The sequence below is a fragment of the Macrosteles quadrilineatus genome, unplaced genomic scaffold, assembly GCF_028750875.1.
Source record: "Macrosteles quadrilineatus isolate MER2022 unplaced genomic scaffold, UCM_ALF_1.0 Scaffold_7__1_contigs__length_78375512, whole genome shotgun sequence".
NCBI classification, from domain to species: Eukaryota; Metazoa; Arthropoda; class Insecta; order Hemiptera; family Cicadellidae; genus Macrosteles; species Macrosteles quadrilineatus.
In genome coordinates, this window is record NW_026542600.1 from 7,025,740 (window position 1) to 7,048,161 (window position 22,422).

Consider the following 22,422-nt stretch of genomic DNA (forward strand, 5'->3'; position numbering starts at 1 on the left):
GATTCTTTTTATTCATTATTTTTCTCCAAATTGAGACAAACCTCATAAAACGAATAGCTATAGGCTTAGTTGTCCCTTAGAGTGCTAGGCCAATAATTCTTACTTTGTAAGACTTTTGTTTGCCTTTAAATTCCATTACCTGTTGTTGAATTGTAACTGTATTGTTTTCACTATTTTATCAATCAGGCTAATTTGAAATAATAAGAAAATAACAAATATATAACAAAGAAAATTCTTGGTATTTGCAGAAAACATTAAATAAATCTGTGTCTTTGTTGTAAATTTCCAAGTTTTCTCATAAATTGTAATGTTCTGATAGTATATTTTGAAACCAAAATTTCATAAAATCGAAAGACATCTAGTTTATAATGTAATATTGAATTGAACCTTGCTTTAGTTTGATAAGGTTACTACAATATACCGTAGCCTTTTTAGAAAAAACCCCTTTTTGCAGTAAAGCCTGAGCAACACCATTTATGATCACTGTAATGGTTCAGATGAAAAATGCCAACTAACTAGTGCTGTTACCTAGTTACGCATTGAACAACTTGCTGTAGTGCCAACTGTTTCCAATCGTTGGCGTCAGCGTCAGCTTAAATACCGGTTTTTACTCTTCACTCTTCAAGCACAGATAGCCGAGGTGGCTAGTGCGTGTGTCACTTGGCCAGTGACATTCGTTTGCCAGGTTCGATTCCCATTCTGTGTGGCAAACAATTGTAAAACCTGTTTATTTGTAGCGATATACTACAACCACTGGGGCATAGTGAGGTGTTCATAATCCTTGGTTTAGACATACACCTCGAATCATTGGATTGAGCGAATCTTTTAGCTAAGTGGTTGTTAGTGTAACCTACGAACATGCAGGTCACCAATGGCCGTTTTGCTACTTTTTGTTAAAATAACCTTAAAGGGTTAACCCTAAGCACTCAAAGGGTTAAAGGCTATGTAGAATGTAGATGATAGCTGTGTAAAGCACCAGCAACCAAATCTAGAGATACTGTTAGTTAATGAGTATAATAAAGAGTACACATGATAATCTTAAATATCATCTCTATTTTAATTAGGTCTAGTTATGATTTTTATATTTCAAGCTGCAATTTCAAAAGTACCTACACACAACACAACGCAACAATAAATTCACAATGGAACAATAAATTCCATTCCACAAAGAGATTTTCATTTGAAGTATTAAGTCTTCATTTTAAGATTGGTTTTCTTACGACCAAAACAAAAATCCTGCTTACCAAGTTGAGAAAATCCAATTCCTCAATCATGGGTTACGTACAAATTTCCATTCAATCCTAAATTATTTTCCTTAATAAACATGTTAAATGGTTCTTTAAACCTTGGTATAATACGAAGCTAAAATAAATACATTATGTGAGGCAAGTTTTAATCCGGAAATCGGTAAACAAATTAGGCGTCAGAGCCTAAATTCCTGTTTTGGGATACAAATCACATGGAAACACTAGGCAAGCCTTATCAAAACTATTCTCAAGAAAAAATCTATATTCTCTTAGAGTCAACTTTTATGGATTTCAGTTTTTTTTTTAATATTTTTGCTAATTGTTCATAAAAATCTACTTGTTTTTATAAAAAAAAATATTTTCTACCAGTTTCACATAATTGTCCCATTAGACGCCAAGTTCCAACAAATGTAACCTTTTTGACATTTTTCATATTGTATGAGAGCCGTTTAAGAAGTAAGGAACATTTAAGAATAAAATAATCAGTTTGTTAGAAAACATTTTATTATATACAATGGAAAAAGTGACTAAATAGTTATTTGTGTAACTAGTGAGCAAAGTGGCACTTTGCTGCAGACGAGAGCAATGTTTACAAGAAAATACCTTTTCCTACAGTTACCTAACAATGTACATGTTCTCTCACTGATTTGAGTAAGTAAAGTGGTCAATTCACTCATCAGTGAGACAATGTTAACATTGTCGCGAAATACGTTGGCAGCACTGGCTGTAAATCAGCTGGTCAGCTGTTGTACTGTTGTATCATTAAATGTCATATTAAAAGTTCACTTCTGTGTAAAAATATGTCACGTTTCTTTACCAATTTATTTGTTTTATGGTAACTGTAGGAAAAATATAATGTTCAACTTGAGTGCAAAGTGCAATTGCCTCACTCGAGAAACCATTCCTCACTCGCCTACGGCTCGTGAGTAAGTGTTTCTCTCGAGTGAGTCAATTGCTCCCTTTGCTCACTAGTTGCACAAATAACTATTAAAGCATTTTTTTAGGTGCAGAATCCACTTCAAATTACAAAAACATACGGAACTATATTCTCAAGTCGCGGAGCACATTTCTTGCCGAGGAAAAATAGCGGAGTAATACGGACCGGGTACTACTTTCTCTAGAGCACCTATTTGTGTTGCCAGCTGAACCTAAAAACGTGTTGTATAGTGTTTGAAAGACTAATTATTTATATGCTTTATAGTGACTGTAGGAAAAATATAATGTGTAACACGAGTGCAAAAGGCCTTTGCTGCACTTAAGATCATTCCGCACTTGAGAAAATAGTTCCGGATGTTTTTGTAATTTGAAGTGGATTCTGCACAAAAAAAAATGCTTTAAAGGTATTTTATTGTTTATTAAGATCGTAGGAATGTTTTAAAAACGTTTAAAATAAAAGTCCAGTTAGTTCAGAAATACCAAAACTATAAACACGAAATGACAGGTTAAATCGTAGTTATAATAGTCAATCAGCTGCTCATAGTATTAGTATCTTTAAGTGTTGCCAACCTATTTCCAAGCGTAAACGGATTACGCGCATAATAGAACCACGCTGTTTTGTGTTGTTTCGTTGGAATCCTGATGTGCGCCAAAGTATAAACTGTACGACAAAGTATAAATATGCAGAAATTAACAGCTTTCTGTACTATAAACAGTACAAGGAAGCCAACTTTGTCGGGTGACTGTAGGAAAATACAATTTTCCTACATAGCCACCAAACAAGGCATTTATCAAAACAGTGGACGAGCTTTGAAATGTCTTTGTCGTAGCCAATCTCAGCCACCTAGTGGCACACAATTCTCTGGAGGTCCTACTGTAATCAAAGCACTGTGCTGTAATCAAGTCTTTATTTTGGTACAGAAAATGATTGAGTCACTCAGAGCCAGATCGTCACTCCCAGGACGAGTGGTTGAGGGAAGATCTCGCATTTGAACGATTGAAGGAACTCGTATGTGCGATTTGACGTATGAGGTCGGGCATTGTCATATACAAATTTTTTTGTCAACTTTTGTTTTGCCATTTTGAAATAGAGTACACCATTCCGAGCAGAACTTTAATTAATTATGTTGTTTCCGAACAACACCTTGGTGTGAGTGTGTTTCTATCACGCACAGGTTACTGTGACCCATGTGATATTTTTATTGTATATAGTGCTGCACAAATTTATTATATCATACATAAAGAATTTTTTCTTTCTCTGGCGATGAATTTCTATAGGTTTTTTAAGTGTATGACCAGCAAAAACTGCACCTCTCAACTGGCGGGAGTTACTGTTACATTTCAATAACAGGCAGTACAACAACAGTTCTGCTGGACAGCCTGAAGGAGGCGAACACGTCTGTACCAGAAAATCATACAAAAACTTTCTCTTAAATACAGTAGAACATTGATTAACTGTCACCTTTTTAACAGTTAGGCTCTGTTGACCATCACCCGCTACAGTACTTAGATTACTATGTGATTTTATTTCACTGTTTGGATATTTAAAAAGTACAACATACAAAATAATGGTATTGTATGTAAGTAATAAACTATATAAGTATGTAATTACCCAGTTGTACAGAGTTTGTGGAGCTCAGACTCCACAACCTGATACACCAATTCAATTGTCCCGCCAAGAAGACACTCTCAAACTCAAATGTGCGGCGAGCACATGAGCTTAGTAGTGGAAGCCAGGACGCAGTCTTGTGTTTTGTGTTGCTGGTCCGAAGATGGAGGTGTCGTGCTAAACTGCGGGTACAAGGGGAATGGTGTTACTGTTAGATAGTAATTACTCTAAATTTAACTAATTATTGTTTCCAGATTATTTAGTCAAAATTGGTTATTTTATTTCTAGCATCACCCTTCAATTTCAATATTTGCTCAAATGATAGTTTACGTTGTATCCATTTGTCATATTAGTAATTATTGCATATATTCAAAGATTGTGGTATTTCTGTAGTTGAAATGGTTCTATTAGTATTAATAATCATCAAAGGTGGCTCTTTGGGCCTGTGATTTGCAGTAAATTGTCTCTAATTAAATAAATTAAACCAGTTGTCGTTTCCAACACAAACGATTTGGTTGTGATACTCAAATCTCAAGACCAAATCACCAAAATGTAGCTGAAATACGCCACAGGTTTAATTTCTTCCAAAACCTTTTAATCAACATCCTGTTCAGGTTTAACAGTATTTCAGTTATCTGTCTATTTGCTTAACCGCCCGTTTTACTGAACCTATTCTTCGTATATAGAAATTTATGGTCTTACCCCTAGGGGCACGGCTTGCTGACAGAGACAATGTCGCTGTGTACAAGCGTAAATGTAAAAGATTGCTATTAAATAAGAATCTTAAAACAGTTGCAATGTTAAATCGATAAAACTACTTCTTAAGAAATAGAGAAAACTGTAGGTAAAGCAAGAAAAAAAACAGATTTCTCTGTTATTATTTGTCCAAACTGAGATTATAAGATATTGTTGAAATATCAATAAAAATTTACTACAGTTCTTTGGTCAAATTAACGGTTGTCAAGAAATTTGGTATCAAAACTGTTTTAAGAGGTTTGATTCATACGTTTCACAAAGATAGAAGCCAATAAATAATTTTTTTTTATGAATTTCTTTTGCAGAAACCGGCAAGGATTTATGAATGTTTTAGTAAAAAATACACACAGACTGATATACTGAAAACGGAATGAGATAGGACACATTTTATCCGACATTTTTGTTTCTTTTGAGATGCTGAATAAAATGTCAAAGTTAGTTCATAGTTGCAAGACACCCTGTATCTATGTTTTGCTTAATTTATTATATATTTTTTTGTTCTTTGGCTATGATTGTTTTAATGACTTATATTTCCCAACTACATTTCATTACATTGAAAATGTTAGTAATCAAAACAAAATAAAATATTTATTTAAAGCCCAATGAATATCTCCTTGCACTTTACTATTATTTTAAAGATTTTATTAATTACAGGTAATATTTGGAGGAGCTGGTGGTGATTTATTTGGATGTCATAAAAATATTATAATTTGGCCTTAGTGGCATAGGTATTCAACTTTAAAATATATATAAAATGATTAAAAAAAAGTAAACAACCGGAACCATAAAATATCAATACAGTATATACATTTGTATACTCATGTATTCTTCTAACACTTAAAAAATATATATATCCATCTGATCTTTCTATAGAAAAATAGTTAGTGCTCTTTGCCAAAGACACAACCGTCCTCTTTTCCACAAAAATTTGCCAAGAATCAACACACATAAAAGAAACAGTTGAACAGCAGTGGATTAGCTACATTTATAATCCAAACTCTACAAAAATGTGTTAAGAATTGAAATCGAAATTCTACAACTACAAGATCATTGTAAACCAGAAAGGTACTTAATCAAGAACAAATTCCTTACTGTACTGAAACTGTACATCCTTCAAGTATTCAACCTCCCAAAGCTCAGGATAGAACTTCCACAAATATAACTTAAGAAACACAATAACAAATTTTAATATCCAACAAGATATATTACCTATCAAAAACAAGTAGACTAAAATACCCTAATAAATCATGGGGTCAAAAATTTGTAATGCTCTACCAGAACATATAAAACTAATCAAATCTGCAACAACTTTTTAAAAATACCCAAAGGATATCTAATCCAAAAACTATACTACAAATTAGATGAGTTCTTCAAAAAGCACACTACTGAATAAAGATATAGGCTCCAAAACGAACCCATAAACACCACACACACACACACATACACCAAACACATTCAAAGACACAGACACAGAAAGAAAAGAGAAGATTATGATTCCCTTAGTCTATATGACTATGGTGAAGAGGTAGAGGACCAACCAAGGTATAAGGTTAAAAGGTAACATTCATAGGCCACTGATTAATAGTAAACCGCATGATTTTCGAAATATTTAACAATTAACTTATGTGTAGTCTTATATGTGTATTTATTTGAATGTTCTTGACGAATCTGCAATCCTGCAATGGATGAAACGTTTTTGAAGGACTACTTTTTGGGGGTGGCACTACTTGTCTATAGGCGAATGCTATCCCTTTGGAGTTTGGATGTTGATGTTAAGTTATAAATGTATCATCGAAAAATGATTACAAAATAAATATAGTAAGTTACTATAAAAATGTAAACAGTTAAACTATTGGTCATGGTCATATTTCGAAACTTGGTATATAATATATCCGTCTGCCATTTTTTTTATGATCATACAATGTCATTCAGTGTTCTAATGGAAGCCTTCAAGGAACCACCCCACCAACCTGTCACCAAAAAGAAGAAGAAGTTTAGGTGGCTGGTTGTTTATTTATTTATTCACACGGTAGACACATTTTTAACAATAATTACCATGCATGAGCGGCAATTTACATGATGAATTAAAAAGATAAAAACACTTTTCTGCTATTGCTGCTAAGTTATCCAAACGGGTGAGATAGGTAAACAGGGTCGCTGTCAAGGCGCCACCACGTCAAACCAACAACTCGGTGTTTTGGTCAGAGGCGTCAACTTGCCACCACAAAAAAAACAAGGTGGGCGATTCAGTGCATTATGGCTACAATTAATTAAGCGTTTCTATTGTATAATGGTTGAACCGTTGAAAATAAATAAATAGGTATGGGGTATGAGGGGTGGCACAGTTAAATTGTATGCCATTGATTATAAATTTTACTGCTTTATAACATTGGCTATAAACACTGACCATTGACTAAATTCGTGTAAAGTAAATTATATAACCATGCAACTCGAGAACGCTACAATTGTATTCATTGTGAATTGTCGAAGGGAGTTTATCCCAACATAGATACATACGCCATACATGATGTCTCCGTCCGTCGTCCTTAGCCGTAGGGATTCGGACCGGTAAGGAAAATAGTAAAATAACCTAGCTCAATAATTAATAGTTTCTGTCACAGTTAGGGTAACTGTCAATGTCATGGAAGCTTGATTAGACATATTTTTGAGTTGAAACTCGAATTTCTTAAAGCTCTGAATTTGAAGTAATTTATTTCTTTATTTTACGTTTTAACGGGCAGCTCCATATTGATATTGGTAAACTTATGTTAAAGACTTACTTACTACTAATAAAAAATAATAGTTGATAGCGAATTTAATATATTAGTTAAGAACAAAACGAAAAAAATAAGTGACAGCCAACAAGATGGCAAGTAGCAAAAGAAGTGAAAAAGATGATAGTTACAACAAAACGATCCAATTGTGCTTTTACAAAGAATAGCACTAATAAAATTTGAATTGAGTAACAATATAAAGAATAACATACAATGGTTTATACAACAGTTTATCTTTTTGGTACATTCTATTTATCATCCTATTACTATTATGTTTTGATAGAGAAGCTAATAATTGTGTAAATTGCATCTTAAATGCATCGTCCCCAGCCTAACGTTAATTAATTGTTTGAACTAATACATATTTGTACATATATTTTATGAAAGCACGGTTTCGCTGCAGAAAAAAAGTTTCGATCAGTTGTTACTCTAATCTAGTTGTTAAAAGTCAAAGCATCGGCTGTTGCTGATGGTGGGGCTTTGGTGCTAGATTATGGAAGCTCTGTTCTGTGAATTATCAAACAATAATGAATTATCCAAGAAAATTGGAAATTTGAAGTGAACATGATTTTTTGAATTTCGTTGAATGATATAATTGTTAATATGTATAATAAAGGTTCAAGCTAATAATTTTATTGACAAGTTTGTTGTACAGTGAGTCTATTTTTGTAAGAAGGAGATTCTGTAGATACGATGCAGACGACGTTAATGCATTACAAGGTAAGGGATTAGTGAAGTATAACATCAATGTTTACATGTCGATTAAAATGTTACTTGCTTAACAATAATAATTTATTCAATCTCTAAAAAATAGGCTGTTGTTCACTAGACGTTGCTTTGCGAATACAAATATCATTCCTTTATGTCATTAGCTAACCTATCATTTAGTTTGGCCTAGGCCTAGTGAAAAATACAATTTTAAACTTAGGCCTAGTAAGGTGTTTTAATTTATATATTTAAGTTACTAAGGCCTATGACATTTTGATTTTTTGAGAGGTGAATCTAAATTGAACACAGCCACAATAACAATAATTCATCCGTCAAACATTTTGAATGAAAATAAGTCAACTTACATTAATCTTAAATGATACTGTAAATCGTATCCATTCACGATTCCCGATTCATCCTTATATATTTGCTTTTTCAGTTATTACACAGTTATAACTTTTTATTTTCTGTGAGGCTAGATACCTATATGTAAGGGCAAGGGGGTTGGTTTGGTTTAAACTTAGTATTGTAGGCCTACTTATTCAATTTTTGTAAATAAGCCCTAAACATGTTATTCATGCTGGATCGCAAACTTGCTCGAATAAATGTATGTTTACACATTTTGTACAGAATTTTATAAAAATTGTATGAGTTATGGTGCTAATGGACACACATAGGGATAGCCTAAAAATATATGTTATATAAATTTGAACGGATGGTGTTGTTTGCCTCTGGGGACATCAAAACAAAAAAGTAAGTCTGTCTCGGGCTTAGGTCTTACCATGAGACATACGGTAATAGCTTATTCCCTAATTTAACTTAAATATCTTATGGGAAGTTCGCTATAAAAATAGGCCTTGTATACAATTAAGATAATTTTTTTCCCTTTATGCAGTTGGGTTTGTTTTCACACAGCTACTGAAATTAACTTTAGAGTGAATGACTAGTGCATGTATAATTTGTTAATCTCTTGATGCAGGGTTTTGTTTGGTTGTTCTGCTACTCTCCTTAATGCTAGTGGTGATACGGGATGCAGAATGACTATTAATTGTAGGCCTACTTGTCTAATTTGTGTCTCTTATCGAGTTACTAACCTAGGTGGCTGTGGTCCATAGACCTATAATAATTCAACAAATGTTATGGTAACGTTCGATAGTCCAATCTTGTTAGGTTCCCGAATACTTATTATTCCAAACTAACCTAGAAGAATCTGATAGACATAACTTATTTCACCATTAACCCTAATGATTAAACTGGCTACTGAGTAACTTATCCATCAGTCGCTGAGAAAATTTATTCAAGTAAACATATTACTGAGTAGCGTTTCTTGTCAAATCAGGTGCTAACTTATTTTCATTGTTTTGGTACTATGTACTATATTTTTATAGCTTTTCTTGGCATTTCTCAAACCAAGCAATGTTATGCTATCGTAGGCTAAACCTCTTGTGGTTACATAATTCATATAAATACAATATTTACCTATTTGACATATGACCATCACTTAAAGTGCAATTATCTAAACACTAAATAGAGTAGACTAGTTGTTTGTTATTTGGCCAAAGCAGAATGTAATCTTAGTCGGATTTTATAAATAGGCCTACCCAAACTAATCGGAGCTGTTTAGCAATTAGTAAATTTTGGATTTTCGAGGGTTGGGGTAGCCTTTCCTTAAATTAATTCTGAGAACGCATTTAACAGTCCTCACTGAAGACCTTAAAATCTTTAGTGACAATAGCTGGACAACAACAGACTTGATACCAGTTGTTCATTTTTCCACAAGTGATAAAACTGAATTGGAAACTTTCAACCTTCCAGCTCAATCAATTACCACAACTAAATTCAACAGCCTTAACAAATCTTTTTGAAGACCAACTCTTTAGAAACATCGGTTCTGTCATGCATTTCAACATTGAGCGCTTAAAAATCTGAACACTCAAGTATAATCCTCTTACAAAAAGTCATACTTTCGTCTCCAACTTTTACACTGCAAGAACCCCAAGTTGAAGACCCTAAAGTTAATGCGAGGGGTAGGCCTATATCTAATTATTATCATTAGAAGTTGTTGATCCGAGCGCTTTCAGTATCTCTGACGCTCGTCTAGACCAGTAGCACTGTTAGGTTGTGGCTTTAACTGAATGTTATGCTTTTATACTCATCTTTGGCTCCTTTAATTCTATTCTATTCTATTGATCTATGAGGAAGTCTTATTCAACCCAAGGTATCCCTTAACTTTCTTTTACTCTTTTTACTTATTTTCACTTCTCTCTTGATAAGACCTTACAACTTATGAAAGAGGCAGGAACATTTTGGGTTCCTTCCTTCACCCTTTGACCAGCTTAGATCTTATACAGTAACCATGATTACACCATGAGTAACAGATTTGATACGACTGAGGTGCGATCTTTTCCACACCCAAAAGTGGAATTTCAGTCAGATAAATTCAGAGGAATTCATATCAACGCTGAAAAACAGATCATCAGATTTATTCTGTCCAATCCAAATACTAAAATAAAATTTGTTTGAATTTTCCGTTATTTTATGAGATTTTATTTTAAAAATCCGTTATAAATCAAAATTTCAAATAATTAAAGAAACAAAAGCTCAGAGATACCATGGATTTACCAAATTTCATCAAAATTGGACCACAATTGGTTTGTAGCTTTGTACACATTTACACGCACACAGTCATCCCTTTGGAAACACTATTTTTGGTTCACGGGGCCCAAAAGTGATGATTCCCCTCAAACGGAAAGTTTTGAAAAAAATACTTTTTCCAGATAGGTACTATGTACAGGGGATGAAACTTAAACGGTTTTCTTGGGACAGATACTTTTAGATATACAGTAGGTATTCTTGTTTTTTTAATTTATTTAAGAATTTCCATATTAGTTCTTTTATGATCCAGCTACTGACATCAACTAATTTACCATCAATTTGTCCTAACTCAACCCGTATTTAGAGGATTTCCTTCAACTGTGTTTTGACTTTATGTTATAAAAACTACCCTCACCTTTTGGTAAAACCATTATTAACCGTAACACCTATTTTGTCTTGCAGTTTTCATTAATTGTCTAGGAATAAGTTTTATTATTTTAGCGCTTGTGCTTTGTTTGTGTTTTGTTATTGCTTGTTTTGTTTTTAAATTGTGCTTATTTTTTGTGTTCTAGAAAGAGTCAAAAAGAAACACTGACGAGGTAGAGTTTTACTGAAGAACCCGTTTTTGAAGAATTTTGATTAACTGTAGTTTTGTGTAATTATCATGCATGTATTTGTTTTTTTTACATTTTGTTAGAGCTTTTATTTCATAAAAAATAAATTGTTTAGAATTTTTAGTTGGTTTTATTTTAATTAATTTAACTGTGACACCAGATAGGTTTTATTTTAAGTTAATAAAATATGTTATGAAAAAAATACAAACAGTGAAACACTTTTATTTTTTGGGAGAGGAGATCTGGATGGTAGATTTTTAAATTCCATAAATAATTCATGAATGCTACATTAACTATGTCATATAGTTGATCTTTAAAAACAAATGGTGGAAAAATCCTTCGTTCCATTAAACTACCTGGCATTTGACCTTTTACATCAAGCCGGGAAAACCAGTGCCAGCCATATTTGGTTATTAGTTGAATAACTACAATTACACAATCAATATACCAGAAGACACGATAAATAAAAGGGTTTACACACATATTTAATTGCGTCAGAAAATATTAAAACTTTACTTCCTGTTTAGTTTGGCACTATAGGTTCAAATATAAACAATATGATTGAAAGTTAAATAAATTTATTAAAGAAAGGAGTGTCAATAAGTCTTTTGGTTATCATACCTACAAACATTTTGTTATGCTCAGTATAAAAGGAAGAAAGATTTATCCAATAATATCATTTTGTACCTATTCCTATCGCATGTAATTTTTGCTGACAAATTACTAAGTATGTACTACTATTGATAAAAAAGACAGGAATCCCCTATCTTTACCAATTTATAAGTAAATAAAAAGGCCTTTATTTACAAGCGAGTTTCATTATAAAATAGTTGTCAAACTAACACAAGTCAAAACTTAGCCTAATATATTAACATAAGAATAATTTTGTAAACTATAAAATCGTTCATTTCTTATACACCAATCTCGATATCAAATTGGTTTGGCCACTATTTTAATGTATGCATTTTAATATTTATGATTTTGACAGTGTTACTCACAATAGATTCAAATTGGCTTTGCAATTAATATTTTTGGTGTTTTAGTGATAGTTCATTTTGTTCACCGTGCTAGTTTCACTTGAATATTGTATGCAAATTACAAATTGTGATATCTGATTTATCTATATTTTGGTCCATACAACCATAAACTATCAAATTAATACCATCATTATTTTCTTAGTGCATTATTTCAAAGCGATGAAAACACTCTTTTTAAAAGATTTCAAAAATAAACCGTGCAATAAAAAATTTATGCAGTTTGAAGCGTGTAAAATTTAATTTTAGAATTTAACACTTTTAGCTTTATATTTTTATAGTTCAAATTTCTGAAATAAGTTACCATTTTTACCATGTGTTTAACTATGTATCTTTATTCAAACTAACCAATTGTAACCTAATCTGAGGTTAGACAATAAAATTTAGTTTACATAATCATCATTATTATAGCAGTTATATAATTTTGAAAGACAGAAATACTGAAGATGTCCAACCTTGAACCTATTTGGGCATATTGGGTACGTAACCGTAATGTATTGATTGTGAGAGGGTGGGTCAGGAGGTGGGGGTTTCCTTGCACTACTGCCCTATATTCTACGTGTTTGCAATTTTACACCTCTTAATGGAAAGGACATCAGATCATATACCCTGTAGATAGAACTGAATGGACCATTGAACAACGATTGTTCAATCCCTATCTCATTAAGTTAATCCTCGCATTGATATTTTATTAATGAAACTAGTCAATGACCTACAAATGGCTAGTTACCAAAAGTTGTTGCTTTATATTTTTGTACACTGTTTAATTTTTATTTTCAGCATGTTTTGAACTTTTTAGAAACCAAGATAGATTTAAGTATGTGATACAAAGTAGACATACATAGTAGATCTGGCATAAAATGTTACCACAACTATTAAACACTACAAACCTACTTATGAATAAACAAGTTACCGGTAAATTTACAAATAAAAAATTATTGACAGGTTGATAGTTAATGTTACACCAACAACTCACCCTTAGGATCTTGTCAGTGTTTGTGAAATAATATAATAATAAATAGCTATTTTTTTGTTCTACGCTATATGGGCCCAGGATTTTTTTTTCAAATTACTTACAAGTTAGACCCATCAGGGGTTAGCAGGGGTGGCATTACCGCTTATATAAAATCCATTGGTGATTGGTGGGATTTGAACCCTGGACCAAAGTCCCACACTGTACCACTAGACCAGCTCGCTCCCCGATATAAGGGCACTTAAGTTATTATCTGATACCTGATAAATCTGATTGAAATCACCCTTTAAAACATTTTTAAAATCAATGAGACTTTTTTAGTTTTGTCTTATGAGTCATGTTATGTTAGTCAACAGAATTTATTTTATAGAGTTGAATCTAAAATATACTTTGTGATGTTGATTGCACAGATTATATATACACTATGGACATTTCATGATGTATAACTCTCATAACATACAATAACGTATAACTAAACCTGAAAAATAATGCAATGGGTTCCCTCAAAATATATTATCACACATTGAATAGAGCAAATCTATAAAATAAAACACATGTTAATTTAGATTATTACAGGCGAAAAACACTCCTGTCGGCCGTTTTGCAACCATATCGCATTACGGCAAACAAAATTTTTTTTAAATTGTTATTTGTTATTAGTAGGATATAATATGAAGTTAAAATACAGGTAGGCTTAATGATCTGTATAATAAATTAAACCTAGGTCATGGGGGCGGAGCCCTAAAATAATAGTCGAAAGGGTTAAGATTTTATTAAAAATAATATTGTTATGATATTATGTCTCACTTTCGATTTTCCAACTTAAGAGAAAACCCTTATTATGATGTTCCTTTATTGATGCACGTATTTCTTTCAATTCAACCGATAATCTTTGTGTACTTGTATTCTTAACTAGTTTTCTCTAAGGAATAATGAACAGTAAATAATTATTTAATAAGTAAGTTTTGCATAAAAATTAAAGCATGGAAGACAATGTATAGAAGAGATCTGTCCAGAAGTGACATATTTTTAACAGAAAGTAGCATAGATGATATGAATGTTTGGACTGGAGATATGTGCTCCGAGTTTCTTGAACTTGACGAACAATGTGTTGAAATCATTACTACACGATTAAAGGATTATAATTACTTGTTTAATCATCGAAACAAGTCTCTAGTATAAATCAACTGCAGGTTTTTTATGCTGTAGAAAATTAAGCATATCTTCAGGTAAGAATGTCAGCTGTTTGAAAATCGATCATGATAAAGTTTGCCAGAAATGTTATTATGGTTTTTATTGGAAATTTCTGACAAACTCCAAATTGATTTTTAATAAGCTAGTAATTCTGACCAGAAGATTTTTTTAAATTTCTCTAGCGTAAAACAGCAGTAGTTTATGTATAGGCTGACCCAGATCGTCCCCACATTAACACTAAGTCTTTATTCGTAAATACTATTGATTCAAATCGACTTGGCAATCAGACCGGTTAAAGAACCATGTAAATAAATGAAATTATGAGGTTTGAGGTACACATGTTAAGACTTAGTCCAGGTTTTTTAACATTGAAAATATTTTTCCGTAAATAAAAGAAGTGTCGTAATAAAAAAATAATGGCGGGTGGTATGGTTTGGTGCAGATGATAAATGAGGCGGAGATCAAGTACCTCTGTTGACCGAGGGTTGTTGGCCGCCATCTTGTCAACGCCACTGCCACCGCCACTGCCACCACGATGGCAAGGCTAGAAAGTGAGTACCGTTCTCGCTACAGGCCCCACAACTCCTTTAGGGAGTGCCTGCAATTCTTTCGTAACCTTTGCTTGCGTGGATTGATATTTTCATTTTTTCTCACTTTAGACTTCTTAGCTTTGTCCATTTACTGGTTATGCTAGAGGATTAGGCAGCCCTTGTACACTTGTACTTGTAAACACACATTCTTACAGAACGAATAGTCGCTGGGATGGGTTGACTCAGCTATTGTCCTTTTGATTGGAAATTTTTTTTTACTCTAATTAATGTTTAACCGAACTCAAAACGCAATTTATTGCAAAACAACCAAAACGGAATGCTTTTACCAATACTTCTAAGTCCTCCATGAGCTTGAGTGTAAGTATTTCACCCTGTAGAATACTTGACAGGAGTGTGGTACAACATGATTTTACACTTTTTCACCAAAACATAACGAGTTTAAAAATCATAAAACTGAAAACTTAAAAAAATATGTTTGTTCTACCATGAGTCACTTCTGCCCAGCGATCATATGTAGACTGGTCTGAAAATGTGTGTGCAGGTGCGAGTGTGTGTGTGAGGGTCGCCTAATCCCCTAAGACTCACCAGTAAATGGACAAAGTGTAAATGTAAACCTTTCAACTTCTAAACACTGAATGCATTCTGTTTGCCTAGAGTTTCATTAATTTGCTCATTAGATTGCCAAACACATTAAATTATCTTGTGTTGAAGGAAAAATTTCAACTTTAAAGGAACGTTGAGCATTTCAAGTCGTAGGTATTTGTAGCTGAATATGATCTTATAAACTGTTTAGAATATCATACTTGCTTTGTATATACAACATGGTTTCTAACTTAAATTAAAGAAACTCAGTACTAATAGATTTAAATTGAGTATAAGAACTCAGAGCTATAAACTTTAAATATTCTAGGCGTTTTTCCGAAAGTGACCAAAATATTGACACTTAAATGAGACTTAATTAAATTGTTAAAATTTGATGACGTTGGCAGGCAATCCTTGGCTTCAGATTAGAGCACGCAAAACAAACAGTGAAAAGTACTGGCAAAAGATTTTTGGGAACCTTAGATTTTAAATTCAAACGTTTTTTATCTATCTACTCATGACATAATATGTTCAAGTGTTTTCTGTAAATTGAGGTCTCCAACAAGCTCCTGTTGCCGGGCAAGTTAGTTCAATTGTGGCACCAGCGCTGTATTCTTTACTTCATTCACTACTATTGCAGATGGATAGTGTGACAATTAATCTTGTTTTAGTAGCTGATAACAATGTGGGGGAAATTGACGCATCCGCTAAACATGAATCATGTTAGGTGATCGATTTCCTTTTGAAAAAAGATAAACTCTTCAATGAATACTGTGTTAGTCAACAGATGTGTTTACTAAAAAGTTTTTAGAGACAAAAAATTTTAAAATGGCATAGAGAGTTGGTCTAAAGCTGCACACATTTGTTTGCTGATCGGTGACATGTGTTAGACTACAAGGGTTTACTATTGTCCTTAGTAGTCTTTGAGACGTCTCCTCTATTAGTTATGCATCTCTCTTTGACTCTAAGAAAAAATTCCATAACTTTGGTCACTGGCTGAAACGAAACTGATGAGTTAACGTCAGACATTTTACACTGTGCAAAACATTGTAAACATTGTGCTCCACTGAACTCCCTCCAATTCTTGCACACATTTTCTTGGTCATACTTTTCTCCATTGAGGTCCATCAATTTTCAATGTGCTTGAATAGGGGTTGGTGCCTTAGACTACAGTTCTAAATCACTGAGAGTGAATCATACTTAGCAGTGGTAGTCGATTCCCCCTCACATCATTACTGACTTCTGTAACGAGACTAGTCTCAGTTCAAGGGCAGGAATCATCGTAGAGGGTGAAATAAAGATCATGATGCTTGTGCCAGGTTTGAACTAAGTCGCTTGGCTGCGGCATGGCATTGTTGGAGACCTAAATTTACATACAAATTTGGTACAATCAGAGTTTTTAGATATTACCACTGCCTACTTCTGACATTTGGGTTTGTCAACAGGGATCAGTTTAAGTCTGACGTCTTTAGTAATTTGAGGAAAAGTAGGGAAGGGACTTATTAAACATTTATCGATGATATTTACTAGATTTTATCTAGAAAAATTTGAGCCACCAATATTCGGGAGATTAAGTTAAGATTAAGTTTGCTGTCCTTACATGAATTAAAAAAAAAAAAACATAATTTCAGAAAAAGCTTCATGTCCAAATTTCTGAATAGACAAAAGGGAACCTTGTATATTTTTACTACCTGCACTCAGTTGAATATTGTATTGTAGATGGATTGAATTTTTAGTCAGTAATGTTATTATTTTTTAATTGCATGGGATACTAATCTTCCTCTGAGCACAATTTCCTTGACTGAAAATATGTCTAATATCACTGTTAGTTTATGTTGTTGCAGTCTAACTTGCATTCAATTCCATCCTTTCTTGTGAAAGATATCATTCAAACTAGCTGTTAAGGTTAAATATTATATTAATCAGGTATCTAACTGAATATTTTCTCATCAATTTTTGGTATCATGTTGGTTACTTGGAGTATTTACTTGGCCCAATCATTAGCAAGATGCTAATCGCCAATAATGTAGGGATGCACATAATAAATGCCTGGATAGCCGATCATGGTCTGTAGCTCGCTTTTAGCAAGAGAGATATTGTTATCCTTACAAAGAAACGGATCGAAACCATTGTCGCTACTAGTGGGAAACGTAGTTTTCCAAACCACACGAGCCGCCAAGAACCTTGGTGTCATGGTGGACAAGTGTAGCTGGAGGGACCAGATCTTCCGTACGGCGGACAAGGCTAGATGTTAGTAGGATTATGGCCAATGTCAGGGCTTCTCAATCCAGCCGTAGAAGACTCTTGATGTCTGCAGTCCAGTCCGTGCTTCTCTATGGCTCTGAGGTGTGGGCAGACTCACCAAAGAAGGAAGCGTATAGGTAGACACTTTCACGAGTGCAGCGTCTGGCGGCACTCAGGGTCGCTTCCGCTTACCGCTTGGTGTCCGAATCGGTCGTTGAATGGTGATTGTTGGAGTTATCTCTGTCAATCACTTGGCAGCAGAGAGGAAGGCAATCCGCCCGAGGCAAGGCTACAACGGTAAGGACGCTATAAGAACGGATATGGCAAGAGAGCTGGGAAAGGGAGACTCTAGGACTTTGGACTGCCAGACTCATCAGGCAGCACCACCTGCGGCTGGAACAGTGGCACGGGGAGGTCGATGGCCATGCAGTGTTTTTTTTTTTAATGTTTGTCTACATTTGTGTGTTACTGAAGTCTTTTGAAGACTTTTTGACGACCTCCTAGATGCAAAAACCTTACATGTAGATGTAGGGCTTGATAATGATACCTTAAGAGTGTCAAAATTGGTTGCCAATCAAGGACTACATTTGATACAAGGTATTTAACCTCTTGCATAGTAAAACCCAATTGTTTTTATATTTTTATTTCTTATTCATTCCATTCGCAAAGTTTTTCCGTACAATGTTAAGGGTGTTTTTGGATCCTACAAAGCTGTGTGTTAGTGGATAACTTAGATTTACCTTATACATAAACCTTTATGAGTCACACAAATAAAAAAATCAAGTCCACTCTACCACATACAACACTTATTCCATATTATTTCTTAGATGAATACAGTCTAAAATTGAAGGTTTATTGAACAAGACTGGAGCTTAGAGAAGGAGAAACCAAAGCAAAAAGAATTAGTAGATAATAAAACGACAGCTCCATGTGTAGAGCAAGACAATTTTTGGTTGTAAAATTGAGTTTTAATGACGTGGGAATTTAGGGAAACTGATTTGACAGGAAAAGAATGTGAGGAACATTCAATGAGAAAATCAAGGAAATTCAAGGAAAACGTAGAGTATGTGTTCCAGGAAATTTGAATTAGGCCATGCCCTGTTAAGAAATTCAAACTAATAAAAAGATTTAAACCAGCCCATGCTTACAAAACTATATTTCAATCAAAGTAATGCTGTTCGAAAACTAATTCTTATAGGTGAATTGTCAAAATCCTCTCAATTGAAGTAAAACTATTTTATAATACCTAACACGTAAATAACTTCTTAATTAGCATTATTAGTCGATTCTGTTATACGGATAAAATAAAAAGCATTCTCCAACTCTATTTGATTTATTTGTCACACCTAGCGTTATAATTTACGAGACAGTAGGTATAGGGGTAATAAAGTCCTGGGACAGCTAAATAAAATAAAATTATAATAGGGATGGAACTACAAAACTTGGAGCAAAGTTAATGAGCAATGTCAAGGAATGTAAATATCATTTTAACATATATTTCAGTGATATGATACCTCCCCACAGGGACCTACTAGAAGTAAAAAAAAATCATAAATGTTAGTATAAGTTGATATGCACTTAAAATTAAAGGTCAAATTAGTTCAAATTCAAATTGGTGGAATACAATACTACAAACCCAAAACTCAAATGGACAACTGATTTAAAACTGGGAGCTTTTCAAAGATTCCATATTGAAATTTCAACAAATTTTTCAAGGGCTGCTATTTTTGACTCGGTTTACGTTTGAGTAATTAATTTTATGTGCATATCAACCGATGCTTACATTAAAGATTTTCTTCAGACTCCTAGTGAGCCAACCGAGACTCCTAGCTAGTGTGGTGGTAACATATCACTGGATAATGTGTAAAAATAACTTTTATACCCAGTAATCTTTTGTCAAGTTTTGTAGTTCTATCTGCATTAATTTTTAAACTATTTATCCAATACAGGAACTGTTGCCACACCCTGTATGTCTAAAATATCTATTGTCTTTAGACTGCAACCCATCATTATCGGGCCCAATCGGACTGTGAATAGAATAGTGATGGAAGAAATCTTATACTTTATAACAACAAAACAACAACCATGAAAACAAGCCAAAATCAGAAAAAGGCATTGCAAAATGAAGAGAGGAATGTTCAGTATAGTTTTCCCTCGAGTTTGTGCAGTTGATGCGTGCAGTTACGCTCCAGCCAACCACCACGGGAGCCAACCTACGCAATCGAGACAAGTCGAGCAACTCAGTGAACGTGTTATCTACGTAAGATATTGTTTGCACACAGCCGCGGTTTACATGTGATTAGCTATGGGCCGAAGGGATGATTACACCCCTCACCACCTTACCTTGAGGGCATAATTTTTCCCTCCTTGCGCCCCTGGACCTAGGCTCACCAGGCCCATTTGAAAAAGTGGCCCTGATTGTTTGAGTTGAAACTGGTGCACAATTCTCAACCCAGCTTTAACTTAACAATCAAGCTTTTGTGTAAACTAAAGCAATTTATATATTAGTAGAGGCTGAATTCTTATTTTTGTTTTGTGTAGGAAAAATTGGGAACTCAATTGAAGCTTTAGGGTTGTTGGAGGCAATGAAATCTTAGAAAGTTGTATGTTTTTTGCTAAATAAATCATTTTAATTACAGTAAGAACATATTCTATAAAATTCTGAGGCGAGAAAATAACTAAGGTAAGTCTGAGAAAATTGTTAGATATTTAGAAACCCAGTGAAATGTCAAGCCAATTGGAGGTTTGAACCGTCAGTGGAAGACAGAAAAGGTCGTAATCTCCAGGTTAAATAGAGCTATGCATTTTCATACAGCATCTGCCTTATGTACCATATCTTTGGCCCGCTGACATGGTTATTTCACTGATTGTTATTTTATGAGTCCTCTTAACTGATTTGCCTCTGGGAAATGATTGGGAAGACATCATTACCGCCACCATCCTGACATTCCCTGCAGTTGCGAAGACATCACCATCGTCTCTCGTAACAACAGATATGTCTTGATACTCCATCGTGGTCTCAGAGACATTTTGTTGTTGCGGTTGCGACAAACAAATAGTAGTTATGAATACCCAAATAATGGTGCAATTGTAAAAGCATTTAGTGTTATGAATTTAAAACAAACTTTTTTGGGCCACTTATAACCTAACTTGACAAATTCCTAATGGCAATATGCAATATGTAAATTGCCCCCCCCCCCCCCAAGTATTCCCAGTGGCACAAATGCGCTGCTGTCCAGAGTGCTTTAGAAGTAAACTCTAAACTCACAACTGTCATAAACATCCAAGTCATGTGAGATATATATCGAAAAGTGGCTCCATCGCTTGCTGAATTTAACTGCTTTATGAGGAATAGGTTTGGTCGTCGAACATCTTCAGATAAATAACTGCCAAGTGAGATGATTTCTGTAACGGCCTTTCTGTATGTTTAGGCCTTGTAAGTGCCAAAAACTTTAATTACATTTAATATAACAAGTTTCATGAGAGATTAAAAGTCCTAAATGTAGAAAAAACTCAGTAATTAACTCAATTTACACAGCGCTAGTTCGACATAACAGCAGAGATGGAAGTGTGGCGTTTTGAGATCTCCTAAACCCCGCTCGACGAATGTCACTATAGTAAATAAACAGATATAAAATATCACAGGCGAGGTATAGTTTATTTATAAGCAACACTTTTTATGACACAAAATTGGAGCGCTATTTTTTTCTCAAAACATTTCTTCACTGTGTCTAGTTGACAACTTATAATTAGGACTATCTTTGTTGTTGTAGTCTGAAGTTCTTGATAAGGTAAGATGTTTGTGTCACCCTAGGGTCAAAATCAACACGCTACATCAACTTGGTAATCTAATATAATTCAAATTCTTGAAAATTGGATGGAAAATCAAATAATTACTAAAATGGATGTCATTCTACATGACAGAAGAATGTGTTAAAAGAATTGCAAAGATGTTGAACATAGAAGAGGTGTGTCACATTTACTGTGAACTTTTTGCTTTACCCATGCTTTCAACAGGGTGAAGATACAGAAGAGAATAGTGTAATTCTTTAAATTTACAGTTAAAAAGGTTAACTCGGCAAAAAGTAAACAAACAAACATAAATCAAAACCAACTTAATAGCTGGTGCACATTCAATATTTTAAATGTGATTAAAAACGATTAGTTAAAAATCGTTTCCTTAGAAGAGAGGTTATAACTAACTCCACTAACTATCTTTGCAAAATGCTTTCTTTCGGAATGACGTTATCCAACGTGGGAGTCTTCCATTTCCAGGGTCACCTTAGGTGGGAAAGACGTTTTTCTTATTTTGGACCCACATTGAGCGACAGACTACCCGAGAGCCTAAAACCTGTTGCATCCAGCAATACCTTTAAACACCAAATTAAAAAGTTCTTAAAAGATATACATGTTTAGTTATTGGTACTTTTTTGACATTATAGTAGTTCTGAAAAACTGCTATATATCAGAAAACGCTGAATAATTAATTAAGAAATTTTTATTTCCTTATTTTATTTATTTTAAAACTAATATTTAAGAACTTCTCATGAAGACAATTATGTGGTTGGTAGCTATCAGGCTTACAGTTTTGCCGAACATTTGTGT

General features: G+C 33.8%; 1 protein-coding gene across 1 annotated transcript in view; it reads left to right on the top strand.

The window, feature by feature from the left end:
- The first annotated feature begins 7,789 nt into the window (after positions 1-7,789).
- LOC128997940 (R3H domain-containing protein 1) overlaps positions 7,790-22,422 on the top strand; it is a 71,227-nt gene continuing 56,594 nt past the window's right edge. The window contains exon 1 of the mRNA XM_054423789.1: positions 7,790-8,042. The gene's annotated coding sequence lies outside the window, so the exon portion shown is untranslated. The remainder of the gene's footprint in view (positions 8,043-22,422) is intronic.